The 13,335-nt window shown below is 33.4% G+C and overlaps 1 pseudogene; it reads left to right on the top strand.

The window, feature by feature from the left end:
- Positions 1-13,335, top strand: part of LOC139876539 (polyubiquitin-like) — a 106,250-nt pseudogene that overhangs the window by 30,335 nt on the left and 62,580 nt on the right.

The following is a 13,335-nucleotide window of genomic DNA, read 5'->3' as shown; positions in this document are numbered from 1 at the left end:
GACAACGAAGTTAATCACAATTTCAACACCACAGCTAACTAAGTGTGGGGAGAATCAAGTCTTTAAAGGATAATATGTATTTCTGTTAGAGTTAGATTTTCTGTTTTCGTGTAGTTCTCGAAAATGGAACCCGAATGGTCTTTCCCTAGCAGACCCTAAAGAACTAGTCTTCTCCCCCCATTCTGAATTTTTATTTTTTTAGGTTTTTACGAAATGAAGACTTCCTGTGAACTAAACCATGGTCTAATGTTACACGCTTTGATTACTAAACGTAATAATGACACACTTCCGAGTGAACTGGTATCAGTAATCAGAGAAAAATTGGACGGAGTAAGAAAAGAATCCAGATGCGAAAATAATAAGTTACAATTTGGTAAAGGAAAATCAAAATCCACAGCGAAAAGAAGAGCACGACACCTTGAAAGATGTCACAAATGCGGAAAATGGTCACACGAAGGTAAATGTTCAAATAGTCAAACCTATTCAAACACCGAATTTGTTACTTTATGCAGAGATGGACCGTTCATATGTTTAGAAGAAAAAACATTGAATGCTCGAGGTTACGCCTATGTAGCCATGGAAAATCAATTAGTCCGACTATCTTATGAGTGGGCTAGAGCATATCACTAAGAAATCTATTTCACAGGTAAGTTTGTACAGTTTTTATTTTTATTTTTATTTTTAACCTTTTGATAATAAACGCTAATTTGTTCACTATAAAGTATTAAATTGATTTTCGATAAAATTAGGTCTTGCAACCGAAATTATTGATATCATACAAAAATTTATTACATCACTGCGAAATTTAACGTTTATTCTTAAGGTATAAATATCTTTGATCAATCAACTCAAAATATTTTAAAAATTCGTCATGAGTTAAATTAGGTCATGAAACCGAAATTACTTTACCGAAAAGAGGGGTGTATATTTTTGATAATATTTGATTGATTAAAGTGGGATAAAAGACTAAAAAGATTTTTAATTTTATTTTTACCATGTTTTTTTTTTTAAAATTAATATATAAATATTAATTTAATATTGTAAACTTATTTAAAATTGTAAATATTTGAAAAATTAATATAAGTTTGTATGTATAAAAACAAAAATTAAATTTAAGTTTGGTGTGAATTTTTTATATTAATTTTGAATTTTATGCATTTTAAATTTAAGTTGTGTGAATTTAAAAACAAAAATTTACTTTATCTCATTAAGTTAAAAATATGATTTTTAAAATTCGTCGTGAGTTGAAGACTAGGTCGTTGAACCGAAATTGCTTTACCCAAGGGAGGGACGAGAACTTTTATTATTATTATTTTTTAATCTTATTGAATTAAAGTATGCTAAAAACATTAAAAAACCCAAAAAAAATCTTTGCTTTTAAAACCGCGCTTTAAATTGACAAATTTTAAAATTTTGTCGAGGGACGGACTAGGACATCGTTTCGAAACGACCTCGTCCTAAATAACAAGGGAAACAAAATTTTAAAATTAATTAATTAATTGTTTTATAAGTTAAGGTTTTTTTAAAAAAAAAAAAATACAAATACCGCGACTCGCGGAGTTTGTAATGGGTAAACACCGCGACTCGCGGAGTTTGCAAAATCCAGAAAAAAATAAAAACGGTCGAACAGATCAGTATCCACACAAACACCCCACAAAACTGCGAAAACAAACACGAAAAACACACACAAAATCGAATTTTTTCACCATTTTTCATCAAATCTTTCACAAAATCATGTTGAGAAGAATGCTATCAAGGAATTACTCAAGAAAAACGGTAAATTTCTACATCAAAACACCCTTTAATCCGAATATTTAGTGTTCTTGAGTAAATTTATACCCGATTCGATTTTGATGCTTTTTAGTGTAATTATGCTTAAATTGCTTATGTATTATGCTTGTATAACCTAGATTGATGCTATTTAACATGATTAGAAGCCTTAAACTTCAAATTTTGATAATCTAGGGTTTGTGTTCTTGAGTAATTTGGGGCTTTTTGATATAAACAGGTTATGACCGATTTTTGTCATGAATTATTGCTAAATTAAGTAGTGTAACATGTTTAGGTAGTTAAATGATCCAAACTTTGAGCCTAAACATGATTTTTGAGAATTAAAGTGGACTTTTTCAAGTCTAAAATTGATGAACTTGATTTTTAAGAGATAATGCCATTTGAAACTTGTTTAATTGCTAATAATGATTATTTTGACATGTTATTTGAGTTGAATGCTTATGAACTTGGAACATTTTCGTATATGCTTATTTGAAAAAGTGTAGATTTGATAAAAATATGAAAATGGGCATAAGTTTGATATAAATTGAACATGTCATTGTAATTATTTTAATTGATGATTTTGCTGACACTAATGCATATTTGGATGCACAAAAATTGTGTTTGATGTGTTTTACAGACTGAAAGGGGTGAATCTTCATCCCAAGCTCGCATTGCTCCTCCTGAGAATGCGGAACAACAGGATGTTGATAACTATTACAAACAAGATATACCTCATCCAGTTATGACATTTTCAGATATGCACGTGGAAGATTTGCACCCGAACTTGAGATTAGACAGACGTTGGATAGATTATCCAAAATACCAAAGGGGCTTGCACACTCTTCATTCTAAAGCTGTTGAAGTACCTAGGGTAATAGAATGGGAACCATTAGAGGTAGTGCAATTGGCCGAGCCAATTAGAGAATTACTTACACAGAGGTATGGTAATTCTACTTTTAACGATTGGGTACGATTATTCAACATGCGTAGACCTGTATATAAAGTATGTTGTGAAGAATTATTGTGTAGTATAGAAATAAATGATCGGGTAGCTACTTTAACCGATCGAACTTTTATTAGATTTTTGTTAGGAGGTTCGATGCGCCACATGTCTCTACTAGACATGGCTCAGGCCTTACGTATATATACGCCTGAGGAGCTAGCATCTGCCGATTGTCAAGGGTTGATATTAAATGGTAGGAAGATTGATGAAAATTTTGATACGCATGGTGTATGGAGTCAAATGACTAGCCATCACCGATTTAAAGGGGGAAATTACTCTTATTTTGATATTGATAGAGCTGAATTAAGAGTAATCTATAGGTTTCTAGCGAACTCGATTACACAGCGAGGTAAAAATAAGGAAAAGGTAAATGAGCAAGATTTATTTTACCACATATGTATTCGAGACCCACAAAGCGCTGTAAGTATACCTTATTGTGTGGGTTATTATTTATCGGCTATGGTTAGGGGGATGAGACCGCACAGTATAATAGGAGGTGGTATATTTATTACATTAATTGCTGAGTATCTCGATGTGGATATAAGTCGGGGGGGGATTATTAATCGAAGAACCAGAACCCCACGATACAATTGGTTTAAATGTATATCATGGTGCTAAGGTTTTGAAGAGGCGAAATAACGCCGCAGTACAATATAATGGAAGACATCCACAGGTTGAAAGAAATCAACAGCCAGGTAATGTGGGAGGGGGAAATGAAATGACAGAAATGCAAAGGTTTATAGCTTCACAAGAGTATGAAAATGCTAGACATCGAGCATTTGAAGATTGGAAAGTTCATCAAAACCACATCATAGCTCATTGCCAACATGTAGGTAGAAACTATATTCCTACTCCAAAGCCCGTATTTCCTCCCTGGTCTATAGAGATCCAACCACCGTATCCTACTTATAACCCAGCTGAAGCATTTTATAACACATACGGTTATGCATGGAACCCCTACTGGTATCAGTATCAACTCTAGTTTATTTAGTTTTATTTATTTTATTTTTGTAATGTTACTACATTTAACACTTATGTTGATATTGTAATAGTTTTTATGATTTTTTAACTTTTATTATTAGATTTTAATAATTTTTGAATGTGGGGTAATATACCAAACTTCAAAAATATGTATATATGTTTGCAGTTTATCTTATGTACACAACAGGGTAAAATAACGCATTTTCAAAGACTGGCATTAAGTTCAGCAAAAGCAACTAATTTTGACGACAAGATGAAAAATAAATGTGATGTAACAACAAGACGGAATGAACAAATGATATGCACCATTTACCATTCAACACAAACAACAATATGTTTAGAAACTTTGGTAAAATTTAATCATTTTTCTACGCTAATCACCCTCAATAATTTAAATTTTTACTGATTTCTTGCAAATGACGGCATTGCAAGATCTTAAGTGTGGGAAGGGTTAAATTCTTTCATATTTTAAAATTTTTTTATTTAAACACTTGGTTACCATTAAAAATACTAGTAAAGCAGTAGTTGTATTAGAATCTAGTGCTCTCTGATAATAAAGAACAGCTCTAGTCTTATATACCGACTACCCAATTCTAGTAAAATTTTTCAAAATTTTCAATTAAATGAACTCAAAATCATGTTTATACATATTTATGAACGATAAAACTAGGTGTTAACACCGAAATTATTGTTACCTTGGAAAGGACATAAATTGAGAAACAAACCAAAATGTTAGAATTTATTTAAAATGGAATAGAGGACAATAAAAAGGAAAATAAAAGCCAAGTGTGGGAAAATTTACCAAGTTATTTAAAACATAAGTCACATATTTCTGTAACAAATAATTGAAGATACTTTTGTTTTGGACTAAACTAAACAGTTTTACCTAATTTACTGTAATATATTTGAAAGAAAAGATGGATCTACACGATGAATCAATTCCATCATTAAAAGGAAGTAAAGTCTTCCGAAAAAGAAACGCGCTTCTAGATTTAGGTCATGAAGTTGTCGTCCAGACCAGCTGTAGGTTGACGAAAAACCTAGAAAAGTCATCTCTAAAATCAGCAGGAAATCCACGGACCTCAGCATAAAACAGGGTCGCCAAGTGGTCAGACTTATCCTAACCATGAGAGGATCTGTCTTGTAAAATTGGGAGGACGCCGTGCAAATTAGCTTGATAAAACTAATGAATTAGATCCCCAGAAAGGATAATCTCCTTGAAGATTAAAAATCAGCTTTTAAGACTGATATTACTCAATCCTAGAGATTGACCTTAAAGATTGAGAATTACAAACTCATGGAATTCAATGATATCTAAACTCGAGCTTGAACGAGAAAATATTTTGATCAAAATTTTAAACCGATTTGTTTTCTAAAAACCCATTTTCAATGCGTTCATTACCATTGAACGTAAAATCCTAGGAATTCACCTGGAATTCATTAGGTCACCTGAACCAAATCGGGTGTCAACCGTAAGAACGGTGGTTGCATAGCATGGTCAAAGACAGGACCTTGTGCCAGACCGGAAAATTATAAGGGTGAGCTTTACTATTGCTCCTACAAAGGATAGTAATTGTGTCCGACACGTTATAGACCATAATTAAAAGTATGTCAGGGGACATTGCCTTAACAGTTGCTTGTTCAACGCTTTCCTTTACAACCGGACGGTAGTTTACCGGAAGGTAATATACGGGGCAAGTATACTGGACGTGTTGCTTTCCTAATACAAGGTTAGCAAGTGGGTAACACAAAACCACAAGTTTTGAGCTAAAATTTTCAAATCTGAAACCCACCAAACCCACAAAAATATTTTGCAAACACCGGTGAAGGGTTTTTCCGGAAAACTTATCTAGGGTAACAAAACTAGATTGAATTTTCAAAAAGATCAAATGTTTTCATAAAGATCCAATTTCCTTAATGGATCTAAATTTTTATAGTCATGTGGGACTGTAAACCATATCGTTACTACCATTGTTTATACCGCCATATAGAAATCACTGATGTACAAAGTGTGAAGAATAAAGAAGTGATTCTAGTATTTCAAGACTATATTGCTTGAGGACAAGCAACGCTCAAGTGTGAGAATATTTGATAATGCTAAAAACGAACATATATTTCATAGCATTATCCCTCAAGAAAGACAATATTTTAGTTGCAATTGTCCTATTTACAAGTGATATTCGTTTAAATAATAAAAGGTGAAGATAAAAGTCAGATCCGACGAATTGAAGACGCAAACGACCAAAAAGCTCAAAAGTACAAAATACAATCAAAGAGGTTCCAATTATTGATAAGAAATGTCTCAGAATTACAAGAGTACAAGATTCAAAACGCAAAGTACAAGATATTAAATTGTACGCAAGGACGTTCGAAAATCCGGAACCGGGACATGAGTCAACTCTCAACGCTCGACGCAACGGACCGAAAGTTACAAATTAATTATGTATATAAATATAATATAATATATAATTAATTATATAAATTATATATTTATATTATTAAAATCCGTCGGCAGACTAGGATCCAAACTTGTGTGAGCTGGATTTACGAACTCCGCGACTTGCGGAGTTTGAAGAGCAAGAGTGCCGCGACTCGCGGAACAGCCAAATTCGAAAATGCCTATAAAAGGCAACGCATTCTGAACGTTTTATATATCCTAATTCTATCTTTCTTTCCATCCTACGTAAACGTGTGTATATATATATATATATATATATATATATATATATATATATATATATATATATATATTTATATTTTAATTTTAATTTTAATTTTAAATCCTAATAATAAGGGTATGTTAGCAAATGTTGTAAGGGTGTAAGTCGAAATTCTGTCCGTGTAACGCTACGCTATTTTTAATCCTTGTAAGTTACGTTCAACCTTTTTAATTTAATGTCTCGTAGCTAAATTATTATTATGCTTATTTAAATCGAAGTAATCATGAAGTTGGACTAATTACTAAAATTGGGTAATTGGGCTTTGTACCATAATTGGGATTTGGACAAAAGAACGACACTTGTGGAAATTAGACTATGGGCTATTAATGGGCTTTATATTTGTTTAACTAAATGATAGTTTGTTAATTTTAATATAAAGATTTGCAATTGGACGTCCCTATAAATAACCATATACACTCGATCGGACACGATGGGCGGGATATTTATATGTACGAATAATCGTTCATTTAACTGGATACGGGAATGGATTAATAGTCTATGGAATTATTAAAACAAGAGTGAAATTATGTACAAGGTCACTTGGCATAATTGATAACAAAGTATTAAAACCTTGGGTTACACGCAGTCGATAACCTGGTGTAATTATTAAACAAAGTATTAAAATCTTGTTACAGTTTAAGTCCCCAATTAGTTGGAATATTTAACTTTGGGTATAAGGATAATTTGACGAGGATACTCGCACTTTATATTTATGACTGATGGACTGTTATGGATAAAAACCAGACGGACATATTGAATAATCCAGGAGAAAGGACAATTAACCCATGGGCATAAAACTAAAAATCAACACGTCAAACATCATGATTACGGAAGTTTAAATAAGCATAATTCTTTTATTTCATATTTAATTTCCTTTATTTTATATTTAATTGCATTTTTAATTATCGCACTTTTATTTATTGTTATTAATTGCATTTTTAATTATCATACTTTTTAATTATCGCAAGTTTATTTTATCGCACTTTTATTTATCGCAATTTCATTATCGTTATTTACTTTACGCTTTAAATTAAGTTGTATTTATTTTTAATATTTTACATTAGGTTTTAACTGCGACTAAAGTTTTAAAATCGACAAACCGGTCATTAAACGGTAAAAATCCCCCCTTTATAATAATAATATTACTTATATATATATTTGTATTTTTATAAATTAAAACTAATATAGCGTTAAGCTTTGTTTAAAAGATTCCCTGTGGAATGAACCGGACTTACTAAAAACTACACTACTGTACGATTAGGTACACTGCCTATAAGTGTTGTAGCAAGGTTTAAGTATATCCATTCTATAAATAAATAAATATCTTGTGTAAAATTGTATCGTATTTAATAGTTTTTCTAGTAAAATATAAGCTATTTCATATACACCTCTGCGCACATCAGAGGGGGGGGGGGAATCTTGCTTTTCAAAAAAAAAAAAAAAGAAAAATAAAAAAGAGAGAGAAGAAAAAGGAATTTCGTAGTATAAGAAAATCAATTATAACGAGGAATTGCTTAATGAATCTCCAAGCTGTACTTTAGTCCATTAAAAGAGCGTTTTTCATGGACCAAGCATTCAAACTCTCAACAACATTCTCAATATCATTGTTAAACAGATATAAATGCGGTTCTTCGAAAGCTGCAAATGTTGGATAAACTCTCGACGTTAATGACTACCGTTCAGCCCTCCCTGAAGCATTCAACAACCGAGTGATCAAACACGCTCCTAACTAAAAGCTTCTTTTTTTTTTGAACAACGATTGGGATCACCCGAGGAGGACTAAACCACCCGTTGCGATCATCTCCCGTTTTGACTATGCCAATGCAACGATAATAACCCCGCCCCCATCGCTGCCCGAGAGGAAACCCTGAAACCGATCCAAGGGCACGACCAAGTAAAACCCCCCTCCCCTTTACCCCACAAACGATATGGGAAAGGTGCCATCGGTGGATACTTCATGGCAGGGATAAAATTGTGTTTTTAATATGTAACTAACGGGGGTCGAACTCCTGACCTCCCCCTAAAGGAGTCAGGCCACCAACCGCTGGACCACATCACAACTTCAACTACAAGCTTCTTTTTAATAAGACCAACATCCACAAAGCCTGCAAGTTATGGTGTGTACGCGTCTTGGTTCAAGGATTAACTGTATTCATAAAAAATGAGGTCCACTCGGAAGCAATCTCTCTATCCGTCGAATAGAGAGAGAGATGACTTTCTCTACTTTTGAGTTACTCTGGGTAGAGAAATGACTTGTCTTTATTCTCGGATAGGGGAAGGATTGTCTACATCTCACCTCCTCCATACACCACTTATGTGGTAGTGGGTTTTGTTGTTGTATAAAAAACGATAGACAAACATCATGGTCTTATAAGAACAAATACAATAATAAACAATCAACAGAGAGATAGATACGTTGAAGCGTCAGAGCACATTAGGACTTTATATTTGTTGTCATCAATAGTCTTGAACACCCAAAAAGGAAACAGGTGTGTATACTGCAAGCTTGGTTGAAGCCAAAGTCAAATCACCAAAAGGTCCTGAACACCACCTGGTTGAGTATTCCATGAATTGATTAACGAAAACGCCCATTTTTCAAACAAAATATAACGATTCACACTCAAAATAACTTAAATGTCAAAATATTACGATTTGTCCTCAAAAGGACGTAATTAAGGAAGCATTTTGGCAATTACGTTCTTTTGAGGTCGAATCGTTATATTTTTTTTCGGAAAATTATAGTTTTTGTTAATATCCAGAATATGATGTAAAAGTTGAGCCTGACTGGGCCCAATTCAAAACCCTTATAATGATCGTATAAAACAGAATAAAGAACGTCTAAAAATTTAACGGGCCTAAAAATAGAAAACATGCAGATCTTCGTGAAAACCTTAACCGGTAAAACCATAACCCTAGAGGTTGAAAGCAGCGATACCATCGACAATGTTAAGGCCAAGATTCAGGACAAGGAAGGTATGAATAATTTTACGAAGCTAATTAATATTTTAAACGTAATTGATTCATTTTAACTTTTCATAGATACATATATATCTATTATGTAACTTGTAGGTATTCCTCCGGACCAGCAGCGTTTAATCTTTGCCGGAAAGCAGCTTGAAGATGGCCGAACTCTCGCTGATTACAACGTACAGAAAGGTTCGTTTTTTTCATATGGAATTTGTGCATATATTTAACAACTAGTTTTATTACTTTTCGTGGAAATGAACGTTATAAAGTTTATGATCGTGCCTTTTTAATACTATTATTTCTTATCATGATACTGTTTTCATATTAGTTATTTTGTGAATTTGGCGTGATTTTAAATGATTGTATAATTTAATAATTTAATTTAAGGATAGTATGTGATATTGATTACCATTTTAAATGGCTTGATCTAAATTGTGACATTAATGCACTTATGAGTGTGTTATAGGAAAATAATGTTTAGTGAAATTTATGTAAAATGCTAGTATTGTACTATTGTTTGAGTTTAGACAGAGTATTAATTAATGTTCTGCTTTTTGTTCAGAATCGACTCTTCATTTAGTGTTGAGGCTGAGGGGAGGACTTAACATTTTCGAACCCACTTTGAAGGCGTTGGCCCAGAAATACAATCAGGACAAGAAAGTTTGCCGCAAGTAAGTTTATTTATTCATCTTCAAGATGTGTTGATGTATGTCAGATATACCTTTTACTCAGTAACTGAATCATTGAAAAGATCGGCGGATTCGGTTTTTCTTTTCTACTGAGAAATTCTAATCTGCTTCACAACCATATTGCCTATCAAACTTCTAAGTTTTTATTTACATCTAACGTTTAATGCTCCTTTATTTTGTTCAAAGACTTGTTTACATGATCTTGTTTGCCATTGATGTTGTTTATCTTGTTGAATTATGTGTTGTATGTAGTTGGATATGTTCTTGAGCTTATCTGAATTCCATCTTTATTTATATTATTTCTTTATTAAGGCAGTCGAAATTAAAATTTATCTAGACTATCTGTTATGTTAAAGTTAATTAATGCCTTTTATGGCTGAATTGTGTTATTATTAGGTGTTATGCTCGCTTGCCGCCAAGGGCTGTAAACTGCAGGAAGAAAAAGTGTGGCCACAGCAAACAAGTAATCATTTTTTCAACTTTCCTTATATTTTTCCTTCTATTGTGATTTTTTATTTGCTTAATTTGATCTTTTTCTTCAGTTTGTTGACTTTTTTTTTTTCTTTTTCCTATTTTGTGTTTGCAGCTAAGGCAAAAAAAGAAAAGCAAGTACAATTGACATACAAGTGTTTTGTTTGTTGGAAAAGGAACATGTCTGGTTAATTCTGGAATATCTGCATCTATTTTTAGTGATTTTTGCTATTAAGTACCTATGAATGTGAACTTGCTAAACTGTTTGTTTAATTCAAGAAAACCGTTGGTTAGATGAACTTACCAGTTACCATATTAACCTTTCGTCTCCTTTAATATTATTATCGGTCTCTGATTGCACTATTACCATGAGCTTTACAGTTCAGTTTCTCCAAAGTATAGTTCCCTTCAAATCTCCATCAAATCGCCTTCGCAAGAACAAAAAATTATAAACCTGTATGAAATGTCATACATAGTGCATATCTGGTATGTACAGAGTGCATAGTCCAAAAGTTTATATTTTGGTTCTAGTTAGGTGAAATGCCGAAATACTAAAGCGAGTACATTAGCAGCTAAACTTTTATTGCAGATGTTTGTCGCTCAATAAAAGAGTATCAAATTACCAGTCATTGTGAACACTTTTCAGTTTCCTATCTGTTGAAATAATAATGTGAATAAAGGATGGTTGGTGGATGGCTGATGCAAGATATAGTCAAACACCACATGTTTATTATGGTATTTGATAATTGTTTGGTGCCTACATTTTTGAGAAGACTTGTCTTTGGTTTCCTACTACACCAACCACATTCTTCTCTCTATAAATAGATCCATCAGATTGTTCATTCAGTGCATCCCAAATTCAAGATGTAATCTTGTATACTAATAGATAAATAGAGAGTTAGTGAATAATCTCCTAATTACAAGAGATATAAAGATTAATGTTTATCCTTGTAATTAGAGAGAAGTGTAATTCCTATTATTCTTATTAGTGAAATGTTTCTTTCCTTGCCCGTGGTTTTTTACCCTTTTGGGGTTTTCCACGTTAAATCTCGGTGTCCTATTTTGTTGTTATTTCAATTATTACTAGCGGTTTGCTATAATTCGGTATCGTCTTTTCTCAACAAGTGGTATCAAGAACTAAGGTTCTAATTTCTAGTGTGTATTAATCTACTTATCGTATGCTCTGTGGTTGTCACGGGAGTGGATCGTCCACATCAGAAAATAAGTAAGATTAATTTCACTCGATAAAAGTTCTCGGGTACTATTTCTCGAAAAAATAGTATTGTCGAAAAGAAGATTGTGATTATAGCAATGTCTACTAAATTTGAAATTGAAAAGTTCAACGGGAGTAACTTCTCATTATGGAAACTAAAGATGAAAGCTATCATGAGAAAGGACAAGTGTTTGGCGGCCATCAGTGGACGTTCCGCCGAAGTCACTGATGAAAAATGGGAAGAGATGGACGGACATGCTATCGCAAATCTTCATCTGGCACTAGCAGATGGCGTTTTGTCTAGCATTGAAGAAAAGAAGACGATGAAAGAGATTTGGGATCACCTCGTAAAATTGTACGAGACCAAATTACTCCACAACAAGATATTCCTTAAGAGGAAACTTTATGCGCTACGTATGAATGAATCTACTTCAGTTAATGAGCACATTAATTCTTTGAATACTCTATTTTCTCAACTCGCTTCATTAAGTTGCAATATAGAGCCACAAGAACGTGCTGAACTTTTACTTCAGAGTCTACCTGACTCGTATGATCAACTCATTATTAACTTAACCAATAATGTTCTCTCGGAGTATCTAGTCTATGATGAAGTTGCGGCTGATATTCTAGAAGAAGAAAATCGGTGCAATAACAAGGAGGACAAACAGGCCGGTTCACGACAAATGGAGGCCTTGGTGGTATCAGGAGGGAGATCAACAGAACGTGGCGCAAGTGGGAGTCACAATCATGGTAAACCGAAGTCTAAAAAGAAGAAGACCTATACATGCTACAATTGTGGCAAGAAAGGTCACCTGAAGAAGGATTGTCGAAGTTTAAATAACTCAAATCCTCAAGGAAATATTGCAAGCACCTCAGATGATGTGACTGCTTTGGTTAGTGAGGCAGTGGTAGCAAATGAAGGCAGAAAGACATTTGTTGATGTCTGGTTATTTGACTCGGGAGCTACTTTTCACATGACTCCTAGAAGAGAATGGTTCAAACAATATGAACGTATCTCAGGAGGATCTGTATACAGTTGCAATGATCATGAACTAAAGATCATTGGAATTGGAGATATCGTTTTGAAGATACATGATGGTACAGTTCGTACTATTCAAGGTGTGCGACACGTGGAGGGTTTGAAGAAGAACTTATTGTCTTTAGGACAATTGGATGATCTTGGTTGTAAGATGGTGATACATGAGAAGATCATGATAATCAAGAAAGGCGCGGTTATACTTATGAAAGGAGAAAAGGTGGGTGCTAATTTATACATTCTGAAAGGCGAGATGGTACAGGAATCGGAAGCATCTGTTGCTTCGAATAGTTCAAGTGATAAAGTTACTATGACATGGCATCAAAAGCTTGGACACATGTCTGAGCAAGGTATGAAGATTCTTGTTGAAAGAAATCTTATTCCTGGTCTTACAAAGGTGTCGCTACCTTTCTGTGAGCATTGTGTAATCAGAAAGCAGCATCGCCTGAAGTTTAACGCATCAAATTCTAGAAGTAAATTGC

The sequence above is a fragment of the Rutidosis leptorrhynchoides genome, chromosome 1, assembly GCF_046630445.1.
Source record: "Rutidosis leptorrhynchoides isolate AG116_Rl617_1_P2 chromosome 1, CSIRO_AGI_Rlap_v1, whole genome shotgun sequence".
Lineage (NCBI taxonomy): Eukaryota > Viridiplantae > Streptophyta > Magnoliopsida > Asterales > Asteraceae > Rutidosis > Rutidosis leptorrhynchoides.
This window is presented reverse-complemented; position numbering and strand designations above follow the sequence as displayed.